The 8,875-nt window shown below is 43.9% G+C and overlaps 1 protein-coding gene across 1 annotated transcript in view; it reads left to right on the top strand.

Annotated features, from left to right (window-relative positions):
• Window positions 1-6,850, top strand: part of LOC120737445 (P2Y purinoceptor 1-like) — a 25,721-nt gene extending 18,871 nt beyond the window's left edge. Inside the window, exon 2 of the mRNA XM_040038147.1 lies at window positions 6,704-6,850. The gene's annotated coding sequence lies outside the window, so the exon portion shown is untranslated. The remainder of the gene's footprint in view (window positions 1-6,703) is intronic.
• The last annotated feature ends 2,025 nt before the right edge of the window (window positions 6,851-8,875 follow it).

Below are 8,875 nucleotides of genomic sequence, written 5' to 3' on the forward strand. Positions count from 1 at the left end.
TACCTTTGTGGCAAAATATGCTGAAATGATATGTATGATATTATGTAGTGTCTAAATTAGATATGTTTATTGTATTTAGCTTTATTTTGTATTGCATTTTTTCTTTTCTTTCCTAAACAAACTTTTGTATACTGTTTACATGATCGAAAATGAAACAAAAAATCAACACAACACCAACAGTTGCCTCAAGGTGTTTTATATTATAATGTAAAGATCCTAAAGATCCTTTTCAAAAAGGCTAGGCAGCGCCTGTATCACCTACGACAACTGAGGAAGTTCAGGGTCTCTCCAAAGATCCTCAGGATCTTCTATACAGGCGCTGTGGAGAGCATCCTCACACAGAACATCACATCGTGGTTTGGGAACAGCTGTATGAAGGACCAAAAAGCTTTCCAGAGAGTGATCCGTACAGCAGAACGCTGCTGCAGGATTGCTCTCCCCCCGCTTCAGGACACCTACACCAGGAGATGCCGGACTAGAGCAGCGCAGATACTGAAGGACCCGTCCCATCCTGGCAACAAACTGTTCCAACTTCTGCAATCTGGTAGAAGGTTCCGCATCTTCCGGGCAAGGACAGAGAGACTCCAGAGGAGCTTCTATCCCCAAGCCATCCGGGCCCTAAACACACACACCCGCCCTCTCATATCATCTATAATTGACTGAGACAGGACTCTTCCAGACACTAAACCAAGGCACAATGTACATTTCAATTCCTTTAATTTTAAATATGTTTATATTGTCTATCCTATAAAATAGTCAGATGTCTATTCATATTAATGTACAGAATTCACCTGCTTGCTGCTACTACTGCACATTCACCCTGTGTGTGTGTGTGTGTATATATATGTGTGTGTGTGTGTGTGTGTGTATATATATATATATATATATATATATATATATATATATATATATATATATATATATATATATATATATATATATATATATATATATATATATATATATATATATATATATATATATATATATATATATATATATATAGAGAGAGCTAGCAGCTGGATAGCGTAGTGGTTAGACTACACGCCTTTGGAGCAGAGGATCGCAAGTTCGATTCCTGCCTGGGGCGTCTGTATCCAGTAAGGGTCCTAAGGCTAGACCCCCTATGCTAAGCGAGCCTACCGCAGACATGAGCGAGACAGATAAATATGAAGGCATGCCGGCTCGGACGTCGCCCGGATCAACAAGGTCCGCGTCAGGTGTTGAGGAACCAGGGCACCCTGACGAAAAGTGGGCTACTGGAACAAGAAGGCATCGGTGGGCAAGAGACGAAAACAGGGCGTTGTTGGAATGCTACTACGCAAGTAACCCCAGCGGAAGGGGCTACATGAATAGGATGATGGACCTATGGATTCTTCGATACCCAACATCCACAATGACGGCGAAACAACTAGTAGCTCAGTGTTCCAACATTCGAAAGAAGGGACTGCTCTCACAGCTAGAGATTGACGAGGTACAACACAAATGCTACGGCAAGGAGGAGTCAGGACGCCAGGTCAGGGGGGAGATATCATCACCCCCACCCAAGATTGGGTACATAGCCCCAAGTGCGATAGGAGAAGGACCGTTGAGTGCGAGAGGAACTGACCTGAAAAATAGGATAATGGCCAAGCTTGAAACCTGGATCCCCCGTAGCCGGTTACCAAGATTACGTGAAGTACCCTCAGAAGGTCTGCTAGATGAAGTTAATGCAGCACTACGGACAATACCTACAACCACGATTACCGACACTAACAAGCTGATCTACAATACGGCAGCAGTGATCAGTGAGATGCTTGGCTACAAGTTGAACAGCCACAAGGGGCAGTACCCTCCATGGAGAAGGAGGCTAGAGGGCAAGATCAAAGTAGCACGGAGGGAGGTTAGCCAACTAACGGAGTTGCAGAAAGGTGCGACAAAGAAGGTGCATAAGAAATACAGCAAGCTGTCCATACCTGAGGCCTTGGAAACTGCCAAGCAAAGACTCACAGCCTTGGCCAGCCGCTTGAGGAGGTACACCAGAGAGATAGAAGGCAGGAGAATAAACCAGCTGTTCTCCACAGAACCAGCAAAGGTGTACTCTCAGTGGCAAGGGAACAATAATAAGAGAACAGCACCACCAAGGCTGGAGACGGAGCAATACTGGAAGAGCATATGGGAGAAGGACGCAACCCATAACGGCAATGCTCAGTGGCTAGTGGATCTGAGGGCAGACCACAGCGACCTCCCTGAACAGGGTCCAGTAACCATCACAGTGGCAGATATCCAAGAAAGGGTCTCCAGTATGAAGAGTTGGACAGCACCAGGGCCCGACATGGTTCACGCCTACTGGCTAAAGAAGCTGACTGCACTCCACGAGCGTCTGGCAGCACAAATGAACCAGCTGCTAGTTAACGAGAGACACCCGGAATGGCTAACCGAAGGTCGGACGGTCCTGATCCCCAAGGACCCCAAGAAGGGACCGGTCCCCTCCAACTACCGACCAATAACCTGCCTCAGTACTACATGGAAGCTCCTGTCAGGCATCATATCAGCTAAGATGAACAGGCACATGGGTCAATACATGAGTGGGACACAGAAAGGAATTGGCAAGAATACCAGAGGCGCAAAACACCAGCTACTGGTAGACAGAACAGTCAGCCGAGACTGCAAGACCAGACTGACCAACCTGTGCACTGCCTGGATTGATTACAAGAAGGCCTATGACTCAATGCCCCACAGCTGGATACTGGAATGCCTAGAATTGTACAAGATCAATGGGACCCTAAGAGCCTTCATCAGGAACTCAATGGGGATGTGGCGTACAACACTAGAGGCCAACTCCAAGCCCATAGCACAAGTCACCATCAAGTGCGGGATCTACCAAGGAGATGCTCTGTCCCCACTGCTGTTCTGCATAGGCCTGAACCCCCTCAGTGAGATCATTAACAAGACTGGCTACGGATACCGACTACGGAACGGAGCAGTTGTCAGCCACCTCCTGTACATGGATGACATCAAGCTGTATGCCAAGAGTGAACGAGACATCGATTCACTGATCCACACTACCAGGCTATACAGCAATGACATTGGAATGTCGTTCGGACTGGAGAAGTGTAGTCGGATGGTAACAAAGAGAGGGAAGGTAGTCAGAACTGAGGGGATTGAACTACCAGAAGGCAACATTGCAGACATAGAGGATAGTTACAAGTACCTGGGGATCCCGCAGGCGAATGGGAACCATGAAGAGGCCGCTAGAAAGGCTGCAACCACCAAGTACCTGCAGAGGGTCAGGCAAGTCCTGAGGAGTCAGCTGAATGGTAAGAACAAGATCCGGGCCATCAACACGTACGCCCTGCCCGTGATCAGGTACCCTGCTGGGGTAATAGGCTGGCCAAAGGAGGAGATAGAAGCCACTGACATAAAGACAAGAAAGCTCCTTACCATGCATGGAGGGTTTCACCCCAAGTCCAGCACCCTGAGGCTGTACGCTAAGCGGAAGGAAGGGGGCCGGGGACTGGTGAGTGTCAGCACCACAGTCCAGGATGAGACAACGAACATCCAAGAATACATTGGGAAGATGGCCCCAACTGACCGAGTGCTCAGTGAATACCTCAGGCAGCAGAAACCCAAGAAAGAGGAGGGAGACGAGGAACCATCATGGAAGGACAGGCCCCTGCACGGTATGTACCACCGGCAGATAGAGGAGGTGGCTGATATCCAGAAATCCTACCAGTGGCTGGACAAAGCTGGACTGAAAGACAGCACAGAGGCACTAATCATGGCAGCACAAGAACAAGCTCTGAGCACAAGATCCATAGAGGCTGGGGTCTATCACACCAGGCAAGACCCCAGGTGCAGGCTGTGTAAAGATGCCCCAGAGACAATCCAGCACATAACAGCAGGGTGCAAGATGCTAGCAGGCAAGGCATACATGGAACGCCATAACCAAGTGGCCGGCATAGTGTACAGGAACATCTGTGCCGAGTATAACCTGGAAGTCCCGAGGTCAAAATGGGAGATGCCCCCAAGGGTGGTGGAGAATGACCGAGCTAAGATCCTGTGGGACTTCCAGATACAGACGGACAAAATGGTGGTGGCTAACCAACCGGACATAGTGGTGGTAGACAAACAGAAGAAGACGGCCGTAGTGATCGATGTAGCGGTTCCGAATGACAGCAATATCAGGAAGAAGGAACACGAGAAGCTGGAGAAATACCAAGGGCTCAGAGAAGAGCTCGAGAGGATGTGGAGGGTGAAGGTAACGGTGGTCCCCGTGGTAATCGGAGCACTAGGTGCGGTGACTCCCAAGCTAGGCGAGTGGCTCCAGCAGATCCCGGGAATAACATCGGAGATCTCTGTCCAGAAGAGCGCAGTCCTGGGAACAGCTAAGATACTGCGCAGGACCCTCAAGCTCCCAGGCCTCTGGTAGAGGACCCGAGCTTGAAGGATAAACCGCCCGCAGGGGCGTGCTGGGTGTTTTTATATATATATATATATATATATATATATAATGCTCTTCCTCTACACCCCCCCCCCCCCCCAATTTTTTTGCATATGTCGAGGAGCGTGTCAGGCTACATTTCACTGTGTGTTATACTTGTATAACTATGCATGTGACAAATAAAGAACCTTGAACCTTGAACCTTGAATCCTACAATAGTATAGAAAAAATAAATAATTTTAAGAATTTTGCCACCCAAAAGGAGAGAAGGGCAATATCATACACAAGTGCATGTAGTATAGTAGAGGCTTCTTGCCCCAGTTGGTCTTGTGTTGAAGTGTTCATGTTGATTTAAGATTTGTAGATTATTTTTTTAACTTATATTGCAAAGGTTTAAGAACTACTCATGCAGACGGAGACTAACAAAGTAAAACAGGAAGAGACAAGCACAGAACACAGAGATGAAAGACATGATGAGCAAACTGACAACACACAACTAACACACGTACACACAGATTAGACAGAGACAGACTGGACGTGAAAGAGAACCAACCAAATCAGACAATGAACTAGGAAATAGAAACGTGGATAACTAAAGTAGGGAGCAGTGGAAAATAATACCAAGCTAGAAGACTAAACTGTTAGGGTGCCTGGGTCGTCGACCCAGTGTTTTGTGTTTTTGGTTCTTTGATTTAGTTTATTTCATTATATTCTAGCTGTGCCTTATGGTTTATAGGTTTATTCTTAGTTTAGGTTTTCTGTGTGGGTTTTGTTAGAGTTTTAGTGTTCTGGTTTTCTGTCTGTGATCCATAGTTGCTGTCTCCCCTGTCTGCTGTATCCCTGTGTCAAGTCATGCGTCTCTGTGTTATGTTTCCTGTTTTACTTTGAAAGTCCGTGTATCATGTTAATGTGTCTGGTTTAATTCCTTTGTCTCCTTAGGCCTGATTTGCCCCAGCTGTGTTTCCCTCCTGTTTCCCATTCCCTGATTGCTCCCTCTGTGTATTTAAGCCCCGTGTTTCTCTGTGTCTGTGCTGTGATCTACACTCATTTTGCTGTGCAGCCTGCCCGCCACCCTTGGAGTCTCAGTTTTGTTACCTTTTTGGAGTTCAGCATTAAATCTGTTTTGAGTTCACATTTTGCCTCCGAGTGTCTGCACTTTGGGTCCTTTTCCTGCCTGCACACAGCCGTTTCATAACATAAACAATGCACAACACATAATAAATCCAGACATACGGCACTGTGCAAAGGTTTTAGGCAGGTGAAAAAAAAATGCTGTAAACAAAGAATGCTTTCAAAAATGGAAGTGCTAATCTTTTATTTTCATCAAGTGAATGAACAAAAGAGAAAGCTAAGACAAATCAATATTTGGTGTGACCACCCTTTGCCTTCAAAACAGCATATACTGCTAGGCACACTTGCACACAGTTTTTGAACGAACTCGACTGGTAGATTGTTCCAATCATCTTGGAGAACTAACCACAGATCTTCTGTGGATGTAAGCTTCCTCACATCTTTCTGTCTCTTCATGCAATCTCAGACACACTCGATGATGTTGAGATCAGGACTCTGTGGGGGCTGTACCATCATTCCAAGTACATCTCTGACTTGCTCACTGTCTACAGCTCAGTCAGACCTCTCAAGGATCAGATTCAGATGTTTTACATGTTCCCAGAAATAGATCTCAGTCTACTAAGAGTGCTTTCAGTTATTGTTTTTTCTTTGGTTTTACTGTTTTCATTTCTTGTAGGAAGTTTAAAGACAAATCTGTCTTTATTTTCTATGTTAAGCACACTGAGTTTTATTTATTTAACATATCATAAACTGCTGTTACTTCATTACTTAAACAAAAAAGACAAAAAAGGTATCCACAATGATGGATTTTATATTTTCATGCAGTGTTTTTAAAAAGATAAAATAATCTACAGTCTTTGTGAAAAAGCAAGGAATTAGATGCATGAGATGTGTTGAAGAAAAAAAATCTGACTTCAGGTCCTTTTTCCTTTTGTTTGCTGTGGTGGTGTGCTTATCAAAGTATACCTTTATAAGATAGATTTACAGACACAGAGAGTGGGTATGAGTGGGTAAACCAGACCACTGTTATTTATACCAGAAGGGTAACAGAGAGTAGTGGAAGGGTTGCTAATTACATACAAAGAACAAAAAGTTAAAAGTTAAAAGGGTTTTGTCACTGATCATGGGGTAACAGGCTACAATAACAGGAATAAAGATAAGGTTCATAAAAAGCAAATGGCCACAGGAACAGGAGGCCACATTCCAAAGGTTCAGATCTATCAAAACAAATCAGAGGGTTACGGGATGATGCAAAGATGTTTATCTCAGCTCTGAAACCTGAAACTCAACATTTAGGGCTTCAAGCAACAACAGATACATTTGCTGTCCCTTCACTTCTTTCACTTTTAATTCTGCTACAAAGGAGAGAGGTTGTGTGGACAACATGTCAGGAATAGCGACGAGTAAAACTTCCTTCTTTCGTTCAGACTATGAACATGTAACTCTGCCTGCTGTTTACACCTTTGTTTTTATCATTGGTCTGGGAGCTAACGGATGGGCGGTGAGGTCCTTGCTTCAGAAATGGAAAATTCTTGGACACATTAATGTGTTTCTTCTGAACCTTGGAGTTGCTAATTTTTTGTTCCTGCCAACTCTCCCATTTTTGTCAGCATACTATTTTATGAGGAATAAATGGATCTTTGGAGATGCCTTCTGCAAGATCACAAGATTCTGCTTCAACTTGAATTTATACGAGTGTGTACAGGTACCTGGCTATTGTCCATCCAATGAGGGTGATGGGGAGATTAACTGTCACTCTCTCTATAGCTATCTCAGTTTTGGTTTGGCTGTTGGTGAGTGTTCAAAGTCTTCCAGATATGTTCTACCCAAAAACCTCTGCAAACAACACTCATACAAACAGAACTGAAAAATGTCACCATACCACCTCTACAGAGTATGTTGAGAATTACCTGAAATACAGTGTGGGTTGGACATTGACTGGGTTTGTTGTGCCACTCCTTATCTTACTTGGCTGCTATGGACATGTGACTCTTGTTCTCTGCCGCAAAAATACCATTAATAAGGTGGTGAAACAAAGAAGCTTAAGGTTGTTGTTCATTTTGTTCACTCTGTTGTGGCTTCTGCTATCTTTTATGGCGTGGTCTGCTGGGGCGGCAGCATCTCTGCTGGGGACAGGAAGAGACTGAACAGGGTGATCCGAAGGGCCAGCTCTGTTCTAGGATGCCCTCTGGACCCAGTGTAGGTGGTGAGTGACAGGAGAACGGCGGCTAAGCTGTCATCCCTGTTGGACAACATCTCCCACCCCATGCAGCAGACTGTGACAGCACTGATCATCTCCTTCAGTGGGAGACTGCGGCACCCACGGTGTGGGACGGAGAGATTTCGCAGGTCTTTCCTCCCCACTGCTGTCAGACTCCATAATAAAGACTTTAACTGATCAAGCACACACATCCATACATATGCAATAATACTAAGTGCAATAATCCTTTCTGTCATCGTTGTATTTTTTACTCAGTTGTATATAGTATTTGTATTTGTATTCTATTTTTATCTTATTGTATATTTATTTTATTTTATTCTACTGTATATAGTATTTTATTCTATTCTGTACAGTTGTGTACTGTATTTATTCTTATTGTATTCTAATTTTTGCCTCATAACTTTTGCACTGTCCACTTCCTGCTGTGACAAAACAAATTTCCCACGTGTGGGACTAATAAAGGTTATCTTATCTTATCTTATCTTATTTTGATTTTGCTCTTCTCAGTTTGTTACATCCCCTACCATATTTTTAAGAACCTCAGCCTTTATTCAAGAGTTTTGATAAAACACAGGATGCGTCCAACATGGGATGAGGGAGTGTTCTGTGCTCATCAGATCAGTCGTGGTCTTGTGTGTCTGAATAGTGTTTTGAACCCCCTGGTTTACCTCCATGTCATGGATATTCCTGCTCAGCTCCAACAGCTGCTTCAGCGGTTTCGTCAGACATTTACTCGTTTGTTTGTGTCAAACTATGTCAGTGTGCCTGTGGCACAAACTGCAAACACATCAATATCTTAACAGTGATTAATGACTTTGCATGCAAAAGTAAAAGTTAAAGACTGCTTTATGTACTACAATGTGCTTCATTCTCTTAATTATCACTCACTTTTTCTGGATAACAGTTTTGGCACAGGTGGTTAGACAAATATGTATATATACCTTTGTCTATGTTTTGTTTCCTATTCTATTGCCTTGTATTCTGTGGATGACTAAAACCTGGTGGAATGCATTTACTCTTTTGGTTTAAAACTCATTCTCCTTATCTTGTATGCAAGATGTCATTGTTATTCCTTGTTATTGCTCTGTATTAGCTTCACTAGCTATTAGCATTTAACTAATGATGTTATGTATTTGAAATAAATGTAATTTAATCCTTGA

This window comes from Simochromis diagramma, unplaced genomic scaffold (assembly GCF_900408965.1).
Source record: "Simochromis diagramma unplaced genomic scaffold, fSimDia1.1 OVJJ01000061.1, whole genome shotgun sequence".
NCBI lineage: Eukaryota > Metazoa > Chordata > Actinopteri > Cichliformes > Cichlidae > Simochromis > Simochromis diagramma.